General features: G+C 47.5%; 1 protein-coding gene across 1 annotated transcript in view; it reads left to right on the top strand.

Moving 5' to 3' along the window:
• ABCA4 (ATP binding cassette subfamily A member 4) overlaps positions 1-13,521 on the top strand; it is a 141,286-nt gene that overhangs the window by 53,852 nt on the left and 73,913 nt on the right. The window lies entirely within an intron of this gene.

The following is a 13,521-nucleotide window of genomic DNA, read 5'->3' as shown; positions in this document are numbered from 1 at the left end:
GAGGGGAGAAGAGCCAAAAGGTGAAAAGGGCAGAAGGTTGGAAGGACACTTGCAGTGAAGACGAAACCAGTCATGCTGTGTATCCTGCATGGTTTTCCTCTAATGCTTGAGGCCTCGACAGCTTCATGTCCCACAGAACTCGGTAACCGTCCCCAGGGATTCCAGGCGTCCCCCAAGTGTGGTCTATGCCTTCAAGGGTCAGGAGCAAGCAAGGGCTCCCGGGAAGCCTGTGCTCCAGCCCTCTGAGCCTTTTTCCTGGCCTTCAGGCTCTTCTTTGGAGGAGGTGGACTTGTCTCACGAACAGCTGAGAGCAGCACACCCGCCCCCCACCCCCCAAATCCCCAGTGCCTAATCCCCTGCCTACTCCCAAACAGACAAGAAATCATTTCAGGAAGGTGAAGCAAAGATGCTCTTTAGAAGAAAAATCATGGGGTTAGAGACCTGGTACAGTGGGTAGGGCACTTGCTTTTCATGCAGCCAAACTGGGGTTAACCCCCAGCACCCTGTATTGTCTTCTGATTCCCTCCAGGAGTGATTCCTGAGCACAGGGCCAGGAGTTAGTCCTGAGCACTGCCAGGTGCCTCCCCCCCACACACACACACCCCTCCCACACACACACAAGAGAAGAAAATTTTGTTGATTTGAGTCTATGTGGTATTCAGATATGACATTAATATGGCACAGAGGCTCTGAGAAGAGCAAACTCTTAAGTTTGTCTTGACAGGAAGTGGGGATGATTCAGTAGTCTGCCCCTGCTCCTAAAATAAAGGATAAGCCCCCCCCCTTGTCTCTGCTTGGGGTGAGGCCTTGGTCACCCAACTTTCCATTGAGCTACCTGGAGAGTGTTCTATGCCCTTGGACTGCTGGGTCATTGCTGTGGGTGGGTTCCTCTCACCCACTGGGTGAGGAAAGTGGGCCTGGCTCTTGGCCACTTACAAGCCGCATCACTCAGCAGAAGTCCCCCTGACCTGCTAAGCCTCCACTCTGCTCTGCAAAGCCAGGTGCCAACAGCAGATGTCAGAGGGTTGCTGGTGGCAGAGAACTGGAACATTTATGGGTGAACCATTTGGCCCATGAGTCCATTTCCTGGGGCCCTGCTCTGAGGCGGGAGTATAGTATCCATTTCCCAGTGGCCACAAGGGTGACAAGGTGCTTGGTATAGAATGGAGAAGGTTGCCACCCCACAGCCCTGACGATGAACCCACAGAAGCCCAGAGAAATGTGAGGAAAACACCTTCTTCTCCGGATGAACCTCCCTCAAACAGTAACGGGGACAGGAAAATCACATCTGTGTTAGTGGACTGGCAGACTCTCCAGAAGGCCCCGAACCTCTGAGGGTGTGACTCGAGGCCCAGTGCATTTCTGATCCTGCTCAGCAAGGCGCTTTTAGATCTCACTGGTTCCTTAAACCTGCTCCTTCTTCCCTCAGGGGTCATTTTAAAAATGGATGAAAGGCCAAAAGACCTACCTAGTTCAATCCTTGGCACCACATAGGGTCCCCCAAACACCCCTGAGCATAGAACCAGGAGTGGCTAGTGAGCATCTTGAGTTGCGTCCCCCACAAAATGGTTGAGAGGCAAATGGAGGGTGGCAGACTATGGAAAGGGAAGTGGTGATATCTGGGGAGTCTCACATTTTACAAGCCACCTAATTTTTGATGTTTGTTTGGGGGTCGTGCCTGGCAATGCTCAGGGCTCCTCTGGCTCTGTGCTCAAGGTTCACACCATGGGGTGCCAGGAATTGGATCCAGACTGGAGGCGTACAAGGCAAGTGCCCTACCCACTGTACCATTTCTTCAGACCAAGTGAAGAATGTGAGGAAAACACCTTCCTCCCCCCCCAATCTCCCTCAAACAGTAACAGGGATAGTGAAGTCACATCCATGTCAGTGGGTGGCTAAATTCTCTAGGCCTCAGGTCACCCTATTCTTCCAATCAAAGGATCCCAGACAAAATGAGTCTTCATGCAGGCAAATACCTTCAAATGGTACGTTACATACGTTTGTAACCATGATTTATATTCATCTTACTCATCTATACTTTGACTCTAGAGAGAAGCAGAATTAGAAAATTTAATAACTTATTTTTCCGATTCCCCTTTAGTTAAAAGAAACACACACACACACACACACACACACACACACACACACACACACACACACACACACACACACACACACACCCCTCCCCTTTGATTTCTTTGTTTAGCAAAAGGTTAGGCCTGGCACAGATGGAATGCTATTTAGAGTTCACAGTGTATTTTAATTTCATAGTATATTTGAATTACAAGTCTTGGATTTCACATCAGGAAGCTGAATCCAGCCAAACGTTAATATGAAAATACCTTTGACCAAAGCATAAAATTGTACTTTAACCAGGCCCAGCTACCTTTCCCTAAGCCTTGAAAAACACGCATTCATTAAGGGCTGTCAACACAGCCTGTATATATGCCTAACTCTTTATTATCTACATAGTGATTATCTGGTTGATGAGCTATCAGTAGCGGAGTTTGGAGACTCCTTTTCTTCTGTACGTTGCAGGTTCCTGGCTGCTGGCCAACACCACCCAACCAGAATTCGCTCTGGGAGTGTGTTTTTCCGGCTAGCCTAAGAAAGAGCAGGATTAGGAAGATAATGCTTCTAGGGATGTCAGGATTTTAGAGACAAACATGTAGATATTTGTGTGGTTGTTGCTTTCTTGTCTCGGCTCTTAGACTCCAGCTATACTGTATGAGGGGAGAAGCAGGGGGAAGGGCAGGATCTAGAAATCTACACTATGAAGGCAATGTTATTTCAAGGGCCATAAACCAGATGCTACACATCTCATAGCCAGTGGCTTCGTTTGAAGCCTATTCAGTCTCAGAAGCATAGAACTGGGCTGAGGAAAGAATGGGGATAAACTCACGTGTCCGGAAGTCTCGTCTAGCTGGTCACTTATACTGGACGCCTTTACACGTCATCTCATGCAACTCTCCTAAGGACCTGCCCAAGAGGCATGATTGTTATCATGTTGCAGATTAACAACTGACTTACCTGATCTACCACAGCTGGTGTGTGTTTGTGTGTGTGTGTGTGTGTGCACGCGCATGCATGCTTACACTCATACAAAATTCTTTTTTTAATATAAAGTAGTTCACAATATTTGATTACATTTAATATTCAAAAACTAATCCCATCACCATTACATCTTCCCACTACCATATTTCAGATGTTTCCATCCTGAACCGCAACCCCTGCCCCAAAGCAGAACCAAAATAATTTATTTTGCATTGTTTGTTATGAAAAACTGCTGGAAATGCTACAAAAAATTTTCCTTGAAGGAAAGCAAGAGTGTGTGTGTGTATACATATATGCATACATATGTATGTATACATATCTGTAAAAAAAATTTCCCTCTAAGATTGGTTGCCTCCTACTTTATCATGCAGAATTCTTTTTTTTTTCTTTTTGGGTCACACCTGGCAATGCACAGGGGTTACTCCTGGCTGTACACTCAGAAATTACTCCTGGCGGTGCTCAGGGGACCATATGGGATGCTGGGAATCCAATCTGGGTTGGCCATGTGCAAGGCAAATGCCTACCCACTGTGCTATTGCTCCAACCCCTTATCATGCAGAATTCTTATCCAGACCTGTCTGATTCCAATGAAATCAGATATCCAATGAGGAGACATTGGTTGGTGACACAGGAGGTGGGGGGGCGAAGCATTAGAAAGTATAATTTGGATGAATTCTTTGATGAATAGGATGAAGGTTCAGTTTATTTTTTAATATTCAGAACAGCAAACTACTCAGATTGGCTAAGCATCAATGAGATAAGCATGCCACTTAATAAAGCTGTCCTCAAGGCGTCACCCAAAGCTGGGAGAACAATGGCCTGTCTGAAGCTGGAGAGAGAACTCAAGTTGTAGCACACATGCCTAACATGAGCAGGGCTGTGACTTCCATCTCCAGCATGGCATGGTCCCCAAGGAGATGGCCCTGGCGGCCCCTGAGCACCACTGGTCCTGGTCCTGCTGACCCAATTCTGCTAGAATTCAGCCAGTACCCTGCACTGCCTGGCGTGCTTCCTATAAAAAATTTTAAAATTATTTGTAGTGTGTGTGTGGGGGGGTGACCGGGATCACAGCCTGAGAGCTGAGGGCTTAATTCTGGCTCTATGCTCAGAAGGACCATATGCTATGCCAGGAATCAAACCAGGAGTGCCCACATGCAAGCCAGGCACCTTAACCCCTGTACTATCTCTTTGCCCCCTCCCCATTTTTGGTGCAAATTTAAAATGACACAGAGTCTCCAAAGACTGTCAATGTTTTTCTCTACAGGATCTCTGAAACTCCTTCCTGTCCCTCTCTGAGTATGGCCTGTGCCCTCTGCTCTCATGCCTCCCTTGTCGCCCATCCTCCAGTCTTCCACTGATGCCCTTTAGCTTCCTCCTTCACTCCAACAAAATCTTCCTAAAACCCCAATCTGCCATGAGGTACCCCAGTCACCCCTCATCACTGTTGAGGGGACATTCACCAGGGGTAGCCCAGCCACCTCTGCTCAATGTTCCAAGGTGGCCCACTCCCCTGACCTCACCCCTGCCCAGGCTGGCCCCTGACTCCTCACCTCGCCCACTGGGGTCTCTCTGCTCCTGTTTCCAGGCCTTCTTCTATGCATCATGGTTTCTGGACCACTGTTTGTTGGTATGCTTCTCTCTATTCTACCCAATCCACTGAATCTCTCTTTTTATCGATCTTGTAGTTTTTCAACTCTGTGGCTTCGGTGACCTGAGGGAGACTGCCATTATCAATGGCAAATCAAAACCAAAAAGACATTGGTGCTGGTCCTTAGAGATGCATGTGCTGGCCAACAAGGCCAGAAGATGGTTTCAGGCAGCAAGCAGAACACCTGCAAACAGAGGTGTCACCTGCAAGGAGAAATAGACCTCTGAACACAGGGCTAATGTCACGTCAGGGAAGTAGGAGCAGTGGTGTCCAGAGATGGCACTGGGAAGGCATCTGTCCTGTAGGCAAGGGTATGCCAACTCCAGCACTTCCCCCAAAGCATCTGGGATTTAGAGCAGCTTCACTTTCCCACTGCCTGTTTGTAGACGTTTGTGAGCCGTAAGTGCCTTCATTTGTCTGTGCTCAATTCTGTTGATGATAAAATATGTTTAATATGGTAACATGAAATGACTAAACAAGAAAGCTTTGTGAGCTTGGTCCCCTGCAGGTGTTAGCCAGGAGGCATCCCCTTGGATCCAGCTAGACACATGCATGGGGCGGGGCGGGGGGAGGGGCATGAGGTGGGGGGGAAGGGGAGGGGAGGATGACTTTGTCCCTCCTTGACCTTTTTATTTGTTTCATTACTGCATTTGTTTATTTTTAAAATGTTTGTTTTTTAAGAGTTGTGCATTTCCTGTCCCTTTGTTTGCCAATTGCGGTGCATTTCCTCGCTCCTGGTGGTCCAACAGTTCAGACGTTTGTGTGCACTTCTCAGGTCTTCCGAGAACATAGGCTGCAGTACCGTGACCTCTGGCTCCTCCTCTCAACCAGCTTACACACAGCCCAGAGCTGTTTTATCCCAGAGCTTTGCCCATGTCGTGGGAAATGATTCTTGACTACTCCCATCTAGATCAGGTAGGAAATCTATCCTGGGATATTTGCCCACATCCGTTGGCATTTTCCAGCATGAACTTCAGGTGTCCACGCTGACACGCACAGGGTTCCTCCAGGCCTCCCTTGGCTCTCTGGTCAGCTTCTTTGTTTTCAGGTTGAGCTGGGCAGGGAGAGGCGTCAGAGGCAGGAAGATGCAGTCAACAACTCCAGGGGTGCAGGTCGTCTCTCGCCCCGAAGGTCTCACCCCTGACACATCCTCGGTACATCCGTCTAATATGTCAGCACAGGGCACCTATCTTTTTTTTTGGGGGGGTGCTTTATTGGGGGAGGGGGTCACACCCGGCATTGCACAGGGGTTACTCCTGGATATGCGCTCAGGAATTACTCCTGGCGGTGCTCGGGGGACCATATTGGATGCTGGGAATCGAACCTGGGTCAGCCGCATGCAAGGCAAATGCCCTACCCACCGTGCTATCACTCCAGCCCAAAGGCACCTATGCTTTGATGATCAAGTTCAAACAAAAAGATGTTTCTGGAACTGGACAGATAGTACAACAGGTAAGGTGCTTGCCTTGAGTGGGGCTGACCTGAGTTTGATCCCTGACATAGGGTCCTCCAAGTCCCATCAGGAGTGATCCCTGAGCACAGAACCTGCAGAAGGCCCTGAACACTGCTGGGTGTGGCCCCCCAAACTAAAACAAACAGTAAAAAACACGCAAAGGCCCCAAAGAGAGACTCGTTTTTCTCCTCCATTGGACAGCGGTTCCAATGAAATGCCCTTCCTAGAGCATTTCATCCATCTGTGACATAGTGTGTTTGATTTTGAGTTGAAGAAGTCATTGTTGAAACCTGTTGCTACCGAGACTTCTCCTCTCAAGTGGTGTTTGATTTAACTGTGTAAACAAACGGCTGACCTCTGAGAGGTCTTGACACAGCTGCCGGTACCAGGGAGAACTCCAGCTCTGTTTCCTGGCAAGGATCAGGAACAACCCACAGAGATGCCAAGGGCTGGTGTGAACTTCACAGGACGGTCACAGGGCTGCACTCCAGCACTCGGGAACTCAGGGGTAAAGGGAACCCTCTTCTGACTTCATTGCCCTGGCTTTTCATCAGATAAAATAATGATGTTCAAGGGTGTTTTGAACTATGGCTGCAATATTTGTTTAGAATCTTCCTCTTGGGCCATAGGCCATACTTAGTAAAGTATGGCCTTCCCTCTTGCCACCCCTCACCCTCACCATATCCCAGATGTGGGGCTATCGTCATGACCTCAGGGTACATACAGGGGTTTGAACCCTTGCTGGGGAAATGCTATAAGTCACTGAGTCACCTTTGGGTGGCTTTTTATTCCCAATAAGACAGTCTTTTTATTTATAGAAGATGCCCTTTGAATTATTTCACCCAAGGTGGGGTCACCTTTATGTTGAGCCCCTTATACTGACAATTCTTATTTACTCCATTTTTTTTTCTTTTTGCATCACACCCGGCAATGCTCAGGGGTTACTCCTGGCTCTGCACTCAGGAATTACTCCTGGCGGTGCTCCAGGTTGGCCTCGTGCAAGGCAAACACCCTACTCGCTGTGCTATCACCCCAGCCCTCTACTTCATTTTCATTCTTGTTTGTTTTCGGGGAGCCACACTCATAATGCCTCGGGTTACTCCCAGCTTGGTGGTCAGGAGTGGCTGCAGGTGATGTTGAGATTCTGTGCTCCTGTGTGCAAAGCATGTTCTCAGCACTTTGAGCTCTCTTCCTGCTCCTGGCTGCTCCCTTCTTTCCTAACTAATTTTCATGACCACATAGGTTCTCTCTGTGTAAACCCAAATTGCTCTTCTAGAGGACTCCACACGGAACCAATAATGGTAGGTTGGTTGGTTTGGGGTCCTCTCCAGCACTGTTCAGGGGCTACTCTTGGCATGGTGCCTGTAGGTCTCTCCTAGATTTGCCTGGGGAGACCATGCTATGAACCTGGTGATGAACCCTGGGGTTCCTGTTTGCAAAGTATGTACCCCAGCCCTTTGAGCTGTCTCTCTGGCCTGAGAACTGCCTATGGTTTTACTTTATAAGCTAATGGCACCAGGCCAAATATGTCAAAAACCTTTCCTAAAACCTAGTCCTTCCTCTTTGCCTCTCAAGTCCACTCATGCATATAGTCCTACAGATATGTATATTTATTAGGCAGGATGGCCACCTGCAGGATCAGGGAAGACCTCCTCATAAGAAAGCACAGACACCTCATGTGTCATCCCTTGACTTCTGATTCATGTCTAAAGCAGTGTCCATGTTGGCTCAGGAAGGTGAGGTGAGGGTGACATTCTGTAGTCACCCCTGCGGCTTGCAAATATGATCTGATTTAACCTAATGTCCAATACGCAGTTCCAGCCCTCCCCACACACAGCCCCCACTGTGCAAGGTGGACCGTGGGGCTTGGGCTCCCGTCCACAGCATTGTTCCAAGCAGAGGAGGTGTTGTGGTTGGACTATGTTCCCCAGACATAGTACTTAAAGAAAATAGCTGCCTTCCTCCAGGGATAAACAGCTGCTGGGAATCCATGGTCGTCTGGCCGGGACTTAAAAGCCACTAGACTCTGCTTTCTGCTTACCTTCCAGATATTTTGCAAAAACAGTAATGAAATGGTATTGATCAGATCCTTATTATTTCGAGTGCTTTTGTTCCTAGTGATTAAAGCTGGCAGTCTTCAGAGAAAGCTCCCTGAGCCCCTTAGGGAGAGAGCTGGGCGTGATCATCCTAACGGCCTCGGCCTCAATGATGATGGTGATGGTGAGAAATGAAGGGATTAAAAGGAACAAAGCCCTGGGCCGGTTTGGCACCACTTGTACTCAGCAAGCACCAGCTCCCTGCTCCCTCTTCCTGCCCCAAAGACTTTTATGCTCTGTCCAGTGTTTTGTTTTGTTTTGTTTTGGCCACACCCAGCATTATTTCAGGGCTCACTCCTGGTTCTGTGCTCAGGGATCACTCCTGGAAGGACTTCACCCAACTTCTGATTTGTGTCTAAAGCATTGTTCAGTTGGCTCAGGAAGGTGAGATGAGAGTGACATTCTGTGTTCGTCCCGGCGGCCTTTTCTCTGGGGATGTGATCTGATTTAACCTAATGCCTAATACGCAGTTTGGTGTATATATAGGTGGTACCGGGAATCAAACCTATGTGCAAGGCAAGTGCTTTGCTGCCTGAACTGTCTCTCTGGCTTGGTATCAGCTTTTATTCCTATCTGCAGGCACTGACCTGACCTTCCCAAGCACTGGATCCTTGGAGTACATCAGTTTCACAAGTAGGGGAACCTGCCACTGAGTGAGAAGACAGCAGAGTGGGGCTATTTCTCAGGTCCATTCATCTCTTTAACACTCCAAGAGGAGGGCGTTAACCCAACTTTGAAAACAGGCCAGAAGTTTTAGGGTAGACACACATGTTCGAGAACCTTTAAAGCTTTGTTTGTCCGGAGAGGATCAAGGCACCAATCTCCAGGATGCAGCAGGAAGCCTGACTGTGAATCAGCTGCCTGATAAAACGGCCAGGATGGAAAGTCACATTATTGAAATGTATTTGCTTTTATCGGCTAGTTTGCTTCCATGCAAACTATATGCTCAGTGGCATCCTAGCAAAATGCCATTTTTTTCTCATTTCTCCAACTTCGATTATGTTTATAATTTCTCTTACTTTCTTACTATTTATCATGCCCAAAACACATGAGAATAAGGTTATATTTTTTTTACAACATTGGAGACTTGGAAATTTCAATCAATTCAATGCAGAAAATACGTACTGAATCCCTTTCAGGATTAAATAAAGGACTATTTCAGAGACCAAAAGACCAAGACATGGCCCCCTGTCCCCTCCACAAACATACTGTCTCCAGAGATTATAACCATGCTGACCCGTAGAGTGACCAACAACCACACGTGACTATTTAATTTTAAGAGAGCAAAAATATCAGTTCCTTAGACATGCTAGTTACACTTCAACAACTCTGTGTGTGTGTGTGTGTATGTGTGCACGCGCGTGTGTGGTTACTGGCCATCATATTGAATGGGGCAAATATAGAACATTTTCATTGCTGCCAAATGTTCGGGTTGACCGTACAGTTCCACTGAATGGAGCAGAGGACTTCTTGTTTAGGAATTTTGTTGTCCCTTCTCTGTGGTTACAGTGTGGTTTACACTTAGAACAACATGTGAGAACAGTTCTGCCCTTCAGGCTTGACACCTGAAGACACGGATTCAGATTCTGTTTCTGACCTATATTGACCTCGAGCAAGGCCCTTTGCCTCCTATTGCCAATTTCCTCAGTGGTCACAAGGACATCAGATCACAAGACCCCTGTGCCTACTTCTACCCAAATGCTCTGTGCTTGTGTGAACAGATGGTCAAATACTATATGCTTGACGATATGCCGTGGCTAAGAGAAAGTACAGAGGAGAATTTTTATTTCCTAAGATAATTTTGTTTTTAATTTAGGAATGTTATTCCAGTTCACTCTAGCTGTCAATACTGAAATTCTATGTATGCAATTCTATACTAACCAAATGGTTTTAAAATTAAGACTACTTTTTTATTCATCCTTGTAGGACACTGTCTCCCTAAAGAAAACAAATGTCCTTCCTTCCTTCCTTCCTTCCTTCCTTCGTTCCTTCCTTCCTTCCTTTCTTCCTTCCTCCTTCCTCCCTCCTTCCCTCTCCCTCTCTCCCTTCTTTCCTTCCCTCCTTCCTTCCTCCCTCCCCCCTACCCTCCTTCCACTTTCTCTCTCTCCCTGCCTCCTACCCTTCCTTCTTTTCTTTTTCTCTTTCATTGTATGTAGTATAGAAGCCCTGTTTTGATGTCGCTATCAGTCCTCTATCCCTATCTTGGTGCTGTTGCATTCAATACTTGAGAATCACTGGGAGCCAGACCATTGGCCTTCAACTATTGTGAATATTTCCGTGTTAGATTCCCTATCTGCCCCCCATCTCACCCCCAATACACTCAAAGATTACAAAATAACAAATCCTACATGATTTCTTTCCAGAAAAAAAGAGCATTTAACCTAAGACCTTTGGTGGCACAAGTTACTTGAGTCCATCTCATTTAAGGACTGGCCCTTGCTAGGATGGGCAGTGCCTACTCAATAGAACAGTTGATGGAAACGTGTTTTAGTTCCTTTACCTCTGTGTGTGGCGCACATGGCGTTTCCTTTTAAAATAATGATCTTAGTAGAGTGTCACGTAAGCCTTGGCTGGGGGTGCTCCCGAAGGCCTATGTTCCTCTTTCCCATATCAGCTGAGAGCAAATAGTTTCCTTTGTTTCTCTTTCCTTTTATCTAAAGACTGAGAACATTATAGGGGACCGGCTCCCAGGACCAGGGGGACAATTCTACTCAGAAGACCCAGAGCTGAGGGAACTGGGTGCCTGGCCTGGCTTTGCCAGATTCCCTCCAGGAATTTGGGTCTCTGGCCAGGTCTGTACCACCTGCCCACTTAGCGTTGCTTCTTTGCTTCTCCCACAAATAGTTGTGGGATCCCCTGAACTGGAATTTGATACCTGTCTACCACTTTCAAAAAGTGTCTTAGCCTCTTTAAACCTCCCTTTTTCAGATGCCAAATTGAAGTTGCCGTTCTCCTCCTCAAACAGAGCACCAGGAAGGCAGCTCAGAAGGATGGAGCTTGACGCACCAGGCCCTTTAAAGTTTGCTCCCTTTACCACTTAGTCCCTCCAGAGCACTGCTGGGCCCAAATGTCACCCCATTACGTCCCCAAACACTGAAAGGTCACACCAGGCCAAGTAGCACCAGGAGTTGATCCCGGGGTCTCTGAGCATCTCCAGGGAGGCCCTCAGAAAAATTGGAGCACATGGAGAGACTGGAGAGCCTGTTCTGTGATTCCTGAGACAGCAGGACGAGCCTGGGCCTGGAATTGAAAAGTAGAAAAGAAATCGTGGGTCCTTCTCCCTACCCACCTCTTGTTGCCTGGCCCAGTAGGTCTCCTGCTTCCTGCTTCCTCTTGAGTGGAATGAGAGTCCCAGGTAGTTCATGGGCTCAGTGGGCTGTATGCTCCGTTGGTTCCTTCCAGCATGATTCCATAAACCCTCCTAATACTCTCTTGCTATCTTTTTCCATCCCTCCTGCAATGCTCTCTCAGGAACTTGATCTGATTCTCCTTACAACCCTGCTAAAAGCCCAGTAGAGACACCTGATGGTTTTTCAGGGTTTGCCAGACCAGCCCTGGCTTGGGCACAGAGGGCCCCATCGGCTGGAAACCAGCAGGGCTGACCTGCTCCTCACCTTTCTTGTGCCCATCTGTTACTGCTCACCTCTGTCGACCCCCTTGATTTTATGTACATTGGAAGGACCCGGGGTATATTGGACAAAACACTGATGCCCTGATCCTGCCTCTTGAGAATTTGGTTTCATTGTTTGGAGAGGGGTCTGCATGCAGGTCTTTTAAAAAAATTTTTAGTTTGTTTGCTTTGGGGGGCCACCTAGTAGTTCTTAGGACATAGTCCTGGATCTGTTCTCAGGGATCATTCCTTGTGGGACTCAGGGAACGATATGGGCTGCCAGGGATTAAACCCATGTTAGCTGTGCACAAGGCCAATGTACCTGCTGTACTGTCTCTCCAGCCCTGTGGGTGTCCTTTTAGAGCTCCCGAATAGTTCAAAAGCACAGCCAAGGATACAAACAACTGCTCTAGTGCCTTCTTCTTTTTCTTTCTTCTTCTCCTTCTCCTTCTCCTTCTCCTTCTCCTTCTCCTTCTCCTTCTTCTTCTTCTTCTTCTTCTTCTTCTTCTTCTTCTTCTTCTTCTTCTTCTTCTTCTTCTTCTTCTTCTTCTTCTTCTTCTTCTTCTTCTCAAAGAAGTGGTGGCAGGGAGGAAGGACAATATCTGTCAGTGCTTAGGGCCTACTCCTGGCTCTGCGTTCATAAACTCAGGGACCATATGGGATGCTGGAGATCAAACCCAAGCTGGCCACTCGCAAGGCAAACACCCTACCCGCTGTACTATCTCTCCAGCTCTACAACTGCTCTATTCTTAAATTCTTCAGATAATTTATGTGCCTGAGCTGACCTCTTCCTGATTCCTCTTCTTCACCTAATTCTCAATTACCCTCTTCTTACTCGGAGTCTGCTCCTCCATACAGCCCTCCTGGACTCCTCCAGGTAGACTTAGCCACAGCTCACTGTGGGTCTACAGGATAATTCTGGGCTGGCTCTCATCACAACCTGAACAATTCTATGTTCAGATGGTTGATTCACTCCAATCCTCTACCTCATTAGGTCTTGAGTTTCCTTCAGGAAGAGGCTTTATCTTTCCTTCTTGTATCCCTGGAGTCCAGCAGGCTCTGGCACGTTGCAGGCTCTCAGTATTTGCCGAACAAATTAATCAAGACAAGGCCATCTGACCTCTCGTGAATTTGGTTCTAAGAAAGAAACAGTGACACAATAACCTAGTGTATCATAGGAGCGAGAGGTTAAGGGAAAACCAGATCTGTGTGCAATAGAATTCTTTAATAAATGAATGGAATGTACCACTCCTAATATTAGAGTTGAAAGGATTCTTCATTTTGCTTCCTTGTAGGTAAAGATTTTCTTCACTTCCGGGGGTTGGGGGGGTGCATATTAAGGCAATTCATTCTTTGCCCTCATTACTCAGCACAAGATGATTGCAACTGGAAATGATTCTCTCTCGAGACCATCTGACTCGCTCTTGTTTTCTTTCTTCCTCTTCCTCTCCCTTCACGCAGCTGGCCATCTTTGTGTGTCTGCCGAGAGGCAGAGGGTCACCCTTCGGACTGTTTCTCTCTCTTGAAAACTCTTTTATCGGCAGGCTTTCTGATCTTCAAAGCAGGCTGGATCCAAAGTGACCCCACTCCCCCGACTCCCCGTGTCATGGCGGGGGGGGGTGGGGGGTGCTGTGAGTACTTCTGTCATTTTGACAGCTCA

The sequence above is a fragment of the Sorex araneus genome, chromosome 5 (genome assembly GCF_027595985.1).
Source record: "Sorex araneus isolate mSorAra2 chromosome 5, mSorAra2.pri, whole genome shotgun sequence".
In the NCBI taxonomy this organism is placed as follows: domain Eukaryota; kingdom Metazoa; phylum Chordata; class Mammalia; order Eulipotyphla; family Soricidae; genus Sorex; species Sorex araneus.
The sequence above is the reverse complement of the archived record's forward strand: the minus strand, read 5'-3'. Positions and strand labels throughout refer to the sequence as shown.